General features: G+C 37.6%; 1 protein-coding gene across 8 annotated transcripts in view; it reads left to right on the forward strand.

Annotated features, from left to right (window-relative positions):
* Positions 1-13,812, forward strand: part of MYOM1 (myomesin 1) — a 159,867-nt gene that overhangs the window by 9,655 nt on the left and 136,400 nt on the right. For 3 of the 8 annotated variants that reach the window (XM_045065410.1, XM_013051430.2, XM_013051431.2), the window contains exons 3-5: positions 81-187; positions 464-557; positions 3,215-3,321. The gene's annotated coding sequence lies outside the window, so the exon portion shown is untranslated. Of the gene's footprint in view, positions 1-80; positions 188-463; positions 558-3,214; positions 3,322-12,164; positions 12,486-12,728; positions 12,749-13,812 lie in introns of those variants that run through there. The other 5 variants (XM_045065409.1, XM_045065408.1, XM_004742784.3 and 2 more) reach the window with 5 other exon arrangements.

The following is a 13,812-nucleotide window of genomic DNA, read 5'->3' on the forward strand; positions in this document are numbered from 1 at the left end:
TCAGGCACTTGAAGTATCTTCTTAACATTACCTTTCAGTCGTTGCTGTGAAAGATGATGACTGTCACCTCTGTTTTGCAGATGAGGAACTTAAAGCTTAGAGAGATTAGTAACCTGCCCAAGGGGAAGAGAAGAAGCAGGAATCTAATTTGTGTCCTGAACTTTTTGCCTCTATGCTATATTGATTGGTAAATCATGCTAATTATTGATAAAATTGGGGGTGCCAGGGTGTCTCAGTCAATTGAGTGGCTGCCTTCAACTTGGGTCATGATCCCTGTGTCTGGGATCGAGCCCTGCATTGGGCTTCTTCCTCTCCCTCTGCCTGCCACTCTGCCAACTTGTGCTCTCTATCTCTCTGTCAAATAAATAAATAAAATTTAAAAAAATTATAAAAATGATCATATTAATAATTTGGAGTGGGGATATTTGCCCGAAATGTTGACTTTTTTTTTTGTTTTTCCCAGGAAAATAAACTCTATGGTCTCTTGCACACGTTCCAGCAAGAATTAATGCACTGAAATCAGTGCCTTGGGGCAGTATCTGTTTTGCCAGCCACCTGTAAGTATATTACAACTTTTGATTCTGAGTTCTTCTTTCTCCTGGAGAAAGAAGTTTCTGTTTTGTATGGATTGTCAACATTTAACACCGAATACCTCCTTTTGCATAGATTTTGTTTTGCTTAGATTCTGTTTTGTATAGACTGTCAATATTTAATAATGAATACCTCCTTTTGCATCATCCTGTGGAGTGCTGATTCCATAAGGTATTAGCTCACTGGTCTGACAGCACTACCCAGTAATCCTTGAAAGACCAAAAAACCAGAAGTTAAATTTGAAGGGACTTTTCCAAGATAATTTCTTGCTTCAGGAAGATGAAAGAGGAAGGTGATAAATGATAGATGAAAGAAGAAGATGATAGGAAGGTACATATACTTCCCAAGGGTGCCACCTTCTGTTTTTATTTCCATGACCTTGCACAGTGCCAGTCATGTCATGCGTGTGCAGTGCAACCTAAGTTAAAATGGTAAGCCTTATTCAAGAACTTTGAGGCCAAGGTGTTAGAAAACAATAAAGGAGACTTAGGAAGAGGGTGAGCGATGAAAGTAGTCCGGTATTAAAACGCAAGCAGATGTATGTTATCAGACTTCTGTATGGTCGCTAGGTCCAGAATGAAAATTTTCTTGGTACAGAATGTAGTTGTTGTGGCTGGATTAACCACAGATAGGTTAGAGCTTGTTTGGATATATAAGCCCGATAAAAATTACTGCTCAAGATGGGAGAACAATGAATAAAATCTTGTATGTTAGTCTGTTAATTCATGTAGTAATTTTGTCTATTTAAACTCTTTTCATATAGAGTGCATTAGATGTTTGTTAAAATAATGTGTATAACAGTTACATGAAATAAATTTCATGTAAGTATACAACAATAACTGTGTGTGTGTGTGTGTGTGTGTGTACTAACATTAGCACCCTTGCCTGATGTGATGTGCTTTACATGACTTTAAAACATTACAAATATCACAAGGGAACAAAATTCCAGACCTCTAAAGCAGATAGTATTAGGTTTAAAAACAGAAAAATTGGCCAAGGAATGAAAAATGTTAATAGAAATAGATTGGAAACTGTAGGGTTCAGCATATGACTTCTCAAGTGTAATAAACAATAGTGACAGAAATAGCTATTTATAAAAGGTGGTTGAGAAAGAGAATATTAAAACTGAGAAAAATAAACTTGATTTAAGCCCTCATAGCATAAACAACAATAAATAGCAGGTGAGTTCCAGTCAAGGATAAAGCATAATAAGTTGAATGAAATAGAATTGTGTAAGTGTCTTAATTGGAGAGAAGAGTATTTGTTTTGAAAAATGGTTTAGGGGCTCAAAACCACAATGAGATACCACCTCACACCAGTCAGAATGGCTAAAATTAACAAGTCAGGAAACGACAGATGCTGGCAAGGATGTGGAGAGAGGGGAACCCTCCTACACTTGCTGGGAATGCAAGCTGGTACAGCCACTCTGGAAAACAGCATGGAGGCTCCTCAAAAAGTTGAAAATAGAGCTACCCTATGACCCAGCAATTGCACTACTGGCTATTTACCCTAAAAATACGAATGTAGTGATCCAAAAGGGCAGATGCACCCGAATGTTTACAGTAGCAGTGTCCACAATAGCCAAACTATGGAAAGAACCTAGATGTCCATCAACAGATGAATGGATAAAGAAGATATGGTATATATATACAATGGAATACTATGCAGCTATCAAAAGATAGGAAATCTTGCCATTTGCGATGACGTGGATGGAACTAGAGGGTATTATGCTTAGTGAAATAAGTCAATCAGAGAAAGACAATTATCATATGATCTCCCTGATATGAGGAAGTTGAGAGGCAATGTGGGGGGTTTGGGGGGTAGGAAAAGAATAAATGAAACAAGATGGGATCAGGAAGGAGACAAACCAGAAGAGACTCTTAATCTCACAAAACAAACAGGGTTGCTGGGGAGAGGGGACTAGGGAAAGGGTGGTTGGGTTATGAACATTGGGGAAGGTATGTGCTATGAACTGTGTAAACCTGGTGATTCACAGACCTATACCCCTGAGGCTAATAATACATTATATGTTAATAAAAAAATAAAAAATTATATTAAAAAATGGTTTAGGGGCATCTGGGTGGCTCAAGTGGTTAAGCATTTGACTCTTGATCTCAGCTCAGGTCTTGATCTTGGGGTCATGAGTTTGAATCCCATACTGGGCTCCCCACTGAGCATGGAGCGTACTTAAAAAAAATATTATTAAATAATATTATAAACCACACATATTCAAAATGTATAAATATCATTAGTTTTGACATGTGTACGCTTGTGAAATCTTCACCACACTCAAGCTCTTGAACATATCCATCACCTCCAAACTTTCTTCATGCCCATTTGTAAAGCTTCATTCCTGACTCCACTTCTTACCTTACTCCACATTCAGGCAGTCACTCTTTGCTCCCTGTCACTATAATTTGGGCAAATAAAAGTTTTTGACCAGTGAAAGTATTACTGATTATAAGATTGATGGTTCTACTTTTATAAAAGTCAAAATGTAATGAAAACAAGGAAAGAATTGAAATGGAAATGTTTTATCATAAATATGACAGATAAAAGCTTAATATCCATAGTATTTCAAAAATTTATTAAAAAGGATGTTTTATTTTGACTTGTTTGATAGCAAGAAGAGACACAGGCCAGTCAGCTCAAGAAAAAGGATGCCTATGTTAGGGATATACATGAACTGCATCTAAACTGGAGAACTGCCAGAAAGAGAGGTACCTTCAGGTATTTGACTCTGGTTTTCCTTTCATGGGCCAAATGATTGTTCTTGGGTTAGGTCTCTACTTCTTTAAGCACATCTACTTAGTTTTTTCTCTACCAACTATCTTTCTCTGCTAGCCCTAGTTTCTAGTCCCTCATCATTTCAATTTATAGCTCCTCTGACTCCAGTATACACAAGGCAGCTCTTTGTTCAGCCTTTTTCACTTTTGCTCCTCCTGTTAAGTGCATCAACACTCAACATTTCCGAATTCAAATTCGTAAGAGAGGAATGTGATTGTCTTAGCTCACCATTTTGGACCAGGCCATACACAGCAAGTAACACATCAGTTACTTCTAGGTCTGAAATGACCCTTCACTGTGGGTCAGAGAGCAGGAATCACATGGTGCAAAACATTAGCATGTACTATAAACAGGACAGGCACTGAGTGCTTACCTGTCCAGTAAAGAGGATAGTCCTTGAGAGCCAGATGGAGGTGGATTTAAATCCCAGCTCCACTATTTATTAGCTATGTGACTTTGGATAACTTGCTTAACCTGTCTGAACCTTAGTTTTCTCATTTATAACTTGGGGATAATAACTGCCTTGTATAATTTTGTGAAAAAATGCATGTAAAGCATGGTATAGTAACACATAGTAGGTCTCAATTAATGGTAGCTATTTTATTTTGTTTATTATTATATTAACAGATTGATAGTGCTCTCAAGAAAAATAATCATCTCCATGGCAAAGGTCAAAAGAGCTCACATATAGACAAAAACCAAATAGTTAGCTGACATTGAAAAAAATGTCGGTTTTACAACTTTTTAGTGAACTTAAAAATAGCTCTGAGATAGATATATTTCACTTCTGTTAAACTTGCTAATAAATTAAAATTATACATTGCAATATTGCTGTGGCAATAAAGAAAGAGTACATTCATATTTGGTAGATGACATTGTAGATCAACCTCATTATTCCAAATAGCAATGTCATAAAATGTACACTTTAATTCATAGATCCTTTTTGGGGAAGTATTTCCCAAGGAGGTAATTGAAAACAAAAACCTATATTTGTGCAAAATATTTATAGCTCTCTTTTTAATTCAAACACTTTCATCTTTTTAGAATGGAAAGAGACATAAGAGATTATTTTTCCTTTGGGCTGCACATTAGAGTCACTTAGGAGCTTTTAGAAATACTCATGTCCCATGCCCAGAGATTTTGAGGTAATTGTCCTGATACATGGCCTGAGCTTGAGTGCAATTTAGAAACTCCTTAGCTATTCTAATGTGCAGCAAGGAAGGAGAACCACTCTTCCAGTCCCACACATTAGGGAAACTGTGAAAAAAACAGAGCCAGGGAGGTTAAAAAGGACCCTGAAAGGAGCACACATAGATGTAATAAAAGAGCTAGGTTGAAAATGGAGATGTTTGTTTCTAATTCCTAACCTTCTAGTCTTTTTTCTTTTTTTCTTTTTTAGATTTTGTTTATTTAAGAGAGAGAGAGAGAGAGCATGAGCAGTGGGGCCGGGGCAGAGGGAGAGGGACAAGCAGACTCCCCACTGAGTGGGGAGGCCAGTGCAGGGCTCAGTCTTAGGACTTGGAGATCATGACCTGAGCCAAAGGCGGACACTTAACCAATTGAGCCACCAAGCACCCCTGACTTCTGGTCTTGATGAATAACTGGAAATGCCCATGTGTCCAATATTTAGAGACTAGGTAACAAATTATTATGCAAAAGTACAGTGCATTCATTAATTGTTATTGGCTATCTGTGGACAAGGTAGAACATAGTATGTACACACTGATGAGAACCAGGTGTGATAGTGGTGTATCTATTGCTATCCTCACCAAGAGAGTCCCAGCTGAACTGTTGAGTTCTTCCTTGGGAGGAGAGAAGCATGGTTCTCCCTTCATGCTCTACCTTCTGCCCAAGGTGGCCAAGTTCCCTGAGTGCCCATCTCTGTTATGGGGAGTGGGGTTATTGATGTCCAGTACTGCTGAACTGTGGGCTGTCCATACTGAACAACAGGGAATCAGAAGTTATGTTTTAAAATTGTGACATATACATAACACAAAATTTACCATCTTAACCATTTTTAAGTCACACAGTTCAGTGGCATTAAGTATATTAACATTGTTGTACAGTCATCACCATCATCCATCTCCAGAATTTTTCATCTTCCTCAGTTGAAACTTTCTGTCCATTAAACAGTAGCTCCCCATTTCCCCCACTCCACTGCCCCAGCCTCTGGCAACTACCATTCTACTTTCTGCCTCTATGAATATGACCTAAACACCTTCTATAAATAGAATCACACATGTGTCCTTGGGTTTGTTTTGTTTTCTTTTCTTTTGAGAGAGAGAGAGAGAGAGCGCACATGTGTGTGCATGTGCATGAGAGGAGAAGGCAGAGAGAGAAAGAGAATTTCAAGTAGGCTTCACGCCCAGTGAGGAGCCTGACACAGGACTCCATCTCATGACCCTGAGATTGTGACTTGAGCCGAAACCAGGAGTCAGACATTTAACCAACTGAGCCACCCAGGTGCCTTCAACACGTGTTCTTTGTGATTGGCTTATTTCGCTGAGCTTAATGCCTTCAAAGATAAGTGTCAATTTTTAAGGATATATATTCTTTGTCTTTCTCTCTACTCCTTTTTTCTTTCTTCCAAAGGTCACTTTCCTTCTGGATTGAGGTCTCCGCATCCCTCCTATTGGTCCTTGCTTTCCTGCACAAGTGGCTACTATGCCTTTTGCCTCATCTTTTCTAGGCTCCATATTATCTAGTGAGCAGAATTTGGAAAAGCTTGCTCAGTCAGCTTGTACCTGAAATTTGCTAAGTCTGAAGGTTTGTTTTGTTTTTGTATCTTTGTTTCTGTTTTCAGTGTGGACTCGGGAAGAAAGGGGAGGGGACTCTCAGAATATGAAAGAGAGAAGGAAACAAAGAACATAACCAAATTAGTACTTGAAGATACATGCCTGCCTCAGTTGTAAAACTAATTAAGAAGAATTGAAGAAGTTACAGAATTGTATCACAAGTGGATTGTTTTAGGTGTGAGCAAGTATTGCATACTGGTTAAATGTGTGAACTCTGGATTTGGGTTATCTGAATTTGAATCTTCACTCTTTTTCCTCAGTTTTATTGAGATATAATTGACATACAGCAATGTAGAAGTTTAAAGTATACGAAAAGTCCATTAGAAGGTGCCTGGGTGGCTCAGTAGGTTAAGCATCTACCTTCAGCTGAGAGTGCTCTCAAGAAAAATAATCTCCCTGGGGTCTAGTCCTGCATGGGGCTCTCTGCTCAGTGGGGAGCCTGCTTCTCCCTCTCCCTCTGCTGCTGCTTTCTCTCTGTCAAATAAATAAAATCTTTTTTAAAAAGTTCATTGGAGGGGCGCCTGGGTGGCTCAGTGGGTTAAGGCCTCTGCATTCAGCTCAGGTTGTGATCCCAGGGTCCTGGGATTGAGCCCCACATTAGGCTCTCTGCTTAGTGGGAAGCCTGCTTCCTCCTCTCTTCCTATTTGTGATCTCTCTCTCTGTCAAATAAATAAATAAAATCTTTTAAAAAAATTAAAAGTTCATTGGCATGAACTGGGTATTTGAAGTATAGTGGCTTTTCATTGGCTGAGTTATGACAATTTCGAATTGACTGCGCTGTTGCAGGGGGAAGAGAAAAACCTTCCTTCCTCCTGATGAAATAGTAAAGTAGAAGCTAAGGCTTGCAGGGTGCATCTCTTCTGGGGGATCTGCAATTGACCTCAGCTGGAATGGCATGAGAACTCTCCCCCCAACCCCTGTGGCCTTCTGACTCCATTCTAAATGAGGTTTCCTTTTATTAATTTTTCTGTGTTTATTCACATTGTTGTGCAAATATCACCACTATCGATCTTCAGAATTTTTGCATCTTCCCGTATTGAAATTCTACCCATTGAATATTAACTCCTTATTCCCTCTCCCCCCAGCCCCTGGTAACCACCATTCTACTTTCTATCCCTGTAAATTTGACTACGCTAGGTACCTCATGCAGTATTTGTCCTTTTGTGTCTGATTTCACTTACCATAACATTTTTAAGGCTCACCCATGATGTAGCATGTATCAGGACTTCATTCCTTTTTAATACTGAATAATACCCCATTGTATATGTTCACAGTTCTTGACACTAATTATAAAAAAAAAAAGAAAAGAAAAAACCCACACTATTTGGGAGTTAGTATTGACATTGGCTGAGTATCACTCTAGACATCTATTTGTGAGTGGACAGACAGAAAACTAGGTGGATATAAATAATGTTAGAAAATGGGCTTTGGGGGGGGTGTGCCTGGGTGCCTCAGTCAGTTAAGTAACCAACCTGTGATTTCAGCTTGGGTCATGATCTCATGCATTGTGAGATTGAGCATGCATCAGGCTCTGTGTTCGGCAGGGAGTCTGCTTGAGATTCTCTCCCTCTGCCCCCTACCCATTCTCTTTCTCTCTCTCAAATAAATAATCCTTAAAAAAAAAAAAAAGGAAGAAGGAAAGAAAGAAAGAAAAGAAAGAAAGAGGCCGAGGAAGAAAGAAAAAAAGAAAATAAATGGGCTTTGGGGTCTTGCTTTCTAATACTAATCTAAAGTTCCCTTGACTGGACGATAGGCACAGGTAGGCTCCTGGGCTTAGAGACTTAGCCACTCCTAGAACCCAATCACCAGCTCCTAAGCAATTCCCCTGACCTCAGCCAATCAATGGTTAGTTGGCCACCATAACTCTGCTTTTATGTGCTTCCACCTCTAAGTAGTTCTTTAGTCCTGAGGATTTTTTCTGTACCACATTTCCTACTTTTCTTTATTTGACAATTATTTATTCATGCCTGTCTTGTGCCAAGAGCTATGCTAGGTACTGGGAGTACTTAGACAAAAGATTCCTCTCCTGCCCTCCAGTAATTCACAGTACAAGAGACAGAAAAGCAAACACAAGCATTAAATATAGTTTTATAGACTTCCTATCCTAGTGGAATTAAGAAAGTCTTCCAGAAGAGATGGCCTTAGGATAAGAAGGCTTAAAGGAGTGAGAATTAAGGAAGTGAAGTAATGTACATGTGCTGGACAGGGACAGGGAGAGCAGAGAAAACAGCAGGTATGAGGGAACTGGAGTAGATACCTGGAGTTTATGGAGGCACAAGCAATTACCTGTTTTTGGAATTTCACAAGGCAAGAAGGGAAGTGGCATGGAGTAGAGCTGGAGAACCGTGGAGGGTAAAGTAGCAAATATTACCTTATGTCATGATGCCATGATTATTTTTAAGTAACCACCCACCTTTGTCTACCCAACTGCACAGTGTCTACTTTAGGGACATGAGTTAGTCACTCCTGGACCCTGAGGCATGGCATAGTGCCTGACATAGTAGGTTTTCAGTACATGCTCTTTTTCCATATATTGGTGCATGTTTTGTAATTGTTAACTACTACCAACAGCTTTAAAAAAAAATCTCTTGATTTCAGTTGGAATTTAGTTTTTGCTTCATTTGCATTGCATTTCTAAAGAAGATTTCTTTGTTTATTCTCTCATATATAGACTAGTGATTTGCTACTATTTCCTCTACTATAAAAGGAAAATTACTAAGTGGCTAATATAATTTATATATTTGTTTTGTTTTGGCTTTTAGGATAAACTACTGTTCGTGAAACTCAGCACTTCACATTTGTAAAAATGTTAATACTCTATTTATTTGTTTTAAATTAAAACAGGTTTTTTTTTGTTTGTTTGTTTGTTTTAGTAATGTCTACATCCAATGTAGTTCTCAAACTTACAACCCTAAGATCAAGAATCTCATGCTCTCTGCCTGAGCCAGCCAGGCACCCCCAAGAATATTAATACTATTAAAGTTAATTTGAAGAGAGAATGTATCTACTTTATTTTTAAAAAATATTTTATTTCTTTATTTTAGAGAGAGAGAGAGAGAGAGCATAAGCAATGAGAGAAGAAGGAAAAGGAGAGAATCTCAAGCAGACTCCATACTGAGTGTGGAGCCTGATGTAGGGCTCGATCTTGTGACCTTGAGATCATGATCTGAGCTGAAACCAAGAGTTGGATGCTTAACTGACTGAGCCATCCAGGCGCCCCTGTATCTACTTGAAAATTACTTAAAAAAAAAGATATGATTCTGAAAGCAAGTATTTAATTTCCAGATTTTACAGTTAAATGCTTTTTTGCTTATTTATTTGTTTTTAGGTTTTTTTAAATTATGTTATGTTAGTCACGATACTGTACATCATTAGTGTTCCAAAATTCATTGTTCATGTATAAGGTGATGGGTATTAAGGAGGGCACACATTGCATGGAGCACTGGCTGTTAAGCATTATGCGTTAAATGCTTTTTAAAACTATTTTCTGTTAGATGGTTTCCTGGGAAATTTGAAATTAATAGTTGGTTAGCATTCCATTAAGTTTTGAGCATAATCACACATCTGTAAGGGCATTCTGATTAAATCAGAGTGATTGACACAATGATTGTTCATCTATAAGGGAATCATGATTGAATCACAATAATTGATTTTTATGAATCCAGCTAAATTTTTCTTTTTTAATTTTAGTTTAATTATGCAGTATACCACCGTAGGTGTGTGATCTGCAGAGCTGTATTTTAGATAAGCATGTTGTTAAAAAAGGCTGAATCCAGATCATGCTATTGCAGAAAGATCACTTAATTTACTAAGCTGGGTCTAGCTTATGCTTTTTTGTCAAATCTTATTACATATTTGTTTGAAATAAACTGTTTGACTTTCACTGGGACCCTGAGTGTCAGTGAATAAATGATACTATTTTAGTTTTTCCATAAGTGTGTGTGCACTTCTCTAATGTTGTATTCTTAACACAGATCAAAAGTTCAGTAAATATTTTATTGATTTAATAATTATCTTTTAAACAGGAAGCAAAACTGAAATTCTTTAGTAACAGTTCTTACTTCTAATGGACATTGGCACATAATCTCTCTATATACACATACAGACACACACTTAAATTGTTGAAAGGCAATATAGTATGATATATAGGGGACTATGTCCTGAGTTGAACAAAACTGAGTTTAAATCCTCTGTCACATTTAAATCTTCTGTCACATACAGTTGTGTGATATTAAGAATATCAGCCTCTCTAAGTCTCGACTTCATAATCCATAAAATGTTTTTATGTGTAGTTGTTCAAATAGGTATTATAAAACAGTTAGTATTAATTTCTGAAATATAGCAAGTAATTATTAAATATTAGCTGGTATTATGATTTATATCACTTATTTTTGTTTTCTTTTCTTCTCTTCTGCTTTGAGAAGATTTGAAACAACTTACCATGTCCTATATAGAAACAGCTCAGTGGGAACCATTACAATGCGTGGTAGATAAAACTCATAAGCACTACCATTCTATATTAGATGTTTAGAGAACAAGTGGATGCTTGGGGAACATGAAGCTTTGAAAACTCTCAAATGGATTCCAAATAGCTAAAACGTCCATATCCACACTCATAGAAGGTATATGTAGATGAAGAAATGCCAAGTTGAATATTACCAGGAAACAGCATCAAACTAAGTGGAGTATATTCTTTTGCACAGTTTGCATAGCTCAGAAGCTGCTGTTTGTTATGAATGGAGACTTCAGTTGTGCTTAAAGGCCATTTCAAAATATCTAGGTTCTTTGTAAATGAAGTATCACCAAAAAAAGTGCATGGGATTCAGTGTTCAAATATGGACTGAATGAATTGCACTTGTCATTTACTAGCTGTGTGATCTTTGGCAAATGACTTTGCCTTTTGAAGCCTTGATTTCTTTGGCTGTTTAATGATGCTAATAATACCTGGCTTGCAGGGCACCATGAGAATTGAGTGAGGTAAGTAAAAGGTATGTATAAAGTACATATAAAGGTGTGTATGAAGTGCTCATCACAGTGTCTCCATGTTAACTGTAGTTATCAAGTAGACTGTAGTTAACTGTAGTTATAAAGTAGACTGTGATATTGGGTGTGTTCAGTATTTTGACAGATACAAGTGATCTGTATTCAGTTGAGGTAATATTGCTGGAATATCATGTTAGAACATAAGCAACCAGCTCAATATGTATAAACTGAACAATGAGTTTTCAAATTATTTCTGTAATAATAGTTGATGTTCACAGAGTATTATGGGGCAGTCACTGGGTTAAGTGCATTATTGCATTTAATCTCTACAGCATTCCCATACTTTCGATATTATTTTGTGGAGAAGGAAAATGAAGTGTAAGAAGGAGAAATAAATTGCTTGAGGTTGGATGGCAACTAAGTGCCATCCATGGCCAGGAATCTAGCTCTGGTCGGTCTCCAAAATGTAGGCTCTGACCACCAGGTTATACCACCTGTTAATTTGTTACATAGTCTGAAAAGCAAAGAAAGAGAATCTCCTGTTAGACATATTGATCCTACTCTGAACTTAGGAAAGATAAAATGTGTTGCTTCTCAAGGGCTTTAATTAATGAGTAAAGGGATTCAAATACTCAAGCTACAAACTATGACTTTGAAAACTTTCCTGATAATAGAGAAACAGTGACTGTATTGTCAGACCAAAATCACCACCATGTGTAACCCATTTTTTAGCTTGTTTTCTTTTAGTTAGCCTCAAGTTCTTTTTTCACCTTGTGTCTTTTAAATGTACTGTACATGTGTTACGAATAGCACACCCAGAGCCATATCTTGGCATTAAAATTCCATGAAGTCCATTTTGGGAGTCAGATTACTACACCTATTTTTAGTTCTCAACCACAAATTACTTTTTCCATTACACTTGTAAATAGTGATAAAGAGATTGAAACTAGCTCCTACAGCCAAATAAAAATCCTACATTCGGTTTAATCAGGGCAGACCCATTGACTGGCATTAATGTAATTACATTACTGAGGCAGGCAGCTACCTGTGAGTGCCTCTTTCTTTCTCTCGTTAGGACTCCCCTCCCCATTTGCTGCTATATTTGTCCGCCTCCTTGGCCATAAAAGGCTGGCTATGTGGCTCTGACATTCTACTGCCTGACCACATGCATTATTTTTGAACTGGTCCCCCGGGTCCTGCTTTTAGCCCTGCCTCTTCACTTTTTTTGGGGGGTGGGGGTTTATTCAACCGCTGTGGGTTTTTCATTCTCCTATCCAGCTCCACAGCCACATCAGAGCATTTCCACCACCGCCACTCCTTTGAGCAGGGGTAAGTGTGACACTGAGGTAGAAGAATGCACTTGATATTTGATGTGCTTAACAGCATTGCATGCGTGTGGTTCTATCTTGTGAGTTTAGTGGTTTTCTCAGAAACAGGTCAGAAGAGCAGAGAAATAGCAAAGGGGAGCCCCTGGGAAGGAAGACAAAAGCAGCAGGGTGCCAGTTTTCTCTGGCACAGCTCTCCTCTCACATCCACACTGTTCTTTTTAAGTTAAGCTACTATTCCTGGAACCATAAGGGGATCATGGAACTGTAAGTGTGAGTCCAAGTACTCTTTCCAAGTTATAGTTCTGTTGTTTGGCTGAAATCTGGAATGGATGAGGTGGCAGGATATAATGTGTTTTCTATCTTCCATATGCCTACAATAGTCTCTGATTATAAATCAGACCAAAAGGAGGTAAATTAACTCTGAAGTCCCGAGTTTCTAATTCAGTGATTTTGTTCTGGCAATGCCATGTGGATAGTGTGAGAGTGGATTATGATATTTCTAACTTGGAAATAGTTAAATAATATTTCAGTGGCAACATAGAGACCCACAGAATGACCTAAAGTTAACATTTTCTGTGAATGACTTTAGTCAGCTTTTGACCTCTAATGCCTATACAAAAGTATCATATCAGGATTACAATAATGGAATTTGTATTTCTTCCAAAATTCCCAAATTGTGTTCAGAAAGGAAATGCAGGTCTTAAAGGAACAGAAGACAACCAAATCATCTTTCTTCCCAACATACTCTGTTATGTGTTGGGGATAATCTTCACTTACTTGATGAAGAAAGAAGAAGGTAGCTGTACCTTCATTCCAGAGGTCAGAGTGGTGACAACCATCTCTGATGGCTTAAAGCCAGGCCCTTGTAATACGTTATGGATGTGTCTGCAATATGAAGTACTATGAAAAATAAATATTTTGGAGAGAATATAGAAATAGAGTAGGAAGTAGCATTGGGGAAAGATATTCAAACATTTTATTTTGTGAAAATGACAGCATTTCAAGTCATGTTAGCATATATGAACTTAGTTTATAACATAATGCATAGGAAGGTCATTCATGATTTATTTGGATGTCCTTTAAATAATATTTGCCATGTTATGATGTACTATGAATCATTAAAGAAACTTACCTATTATCTTTATAACTGCTTAGCATACTTCTGTATTAGTATAATATAATCCTTTTGTTTTATCAAAATTTATCTAATAATTATTCATTACATATGGTAATTATTTCTGTATGTTTTAGAACAGAAGAAGCAATCTATTTAAGGGTTGAAGCAAAGTTGCTTGCTAGTAGCTATTTTTTTCCTCTTGGGAAATGCC

Source organism: Mustela putorius, unplaced genomic scaffold, assembly GCF_011764305.1.
Source record: "Mustela putorius furo isolate JIRA1106 unplaced genomic scaffold, ASM1176430v1.1 tig00003858_pilon_pilon_pilon, whole genome shotgun sequence".
NCBI classification, from domain to species: domain Eukaryota; kingdom Metazoa; phylum Chordata; class Mammalia; order Carnivora; family Mustelidae; genus Mustela; species Mustela putorius.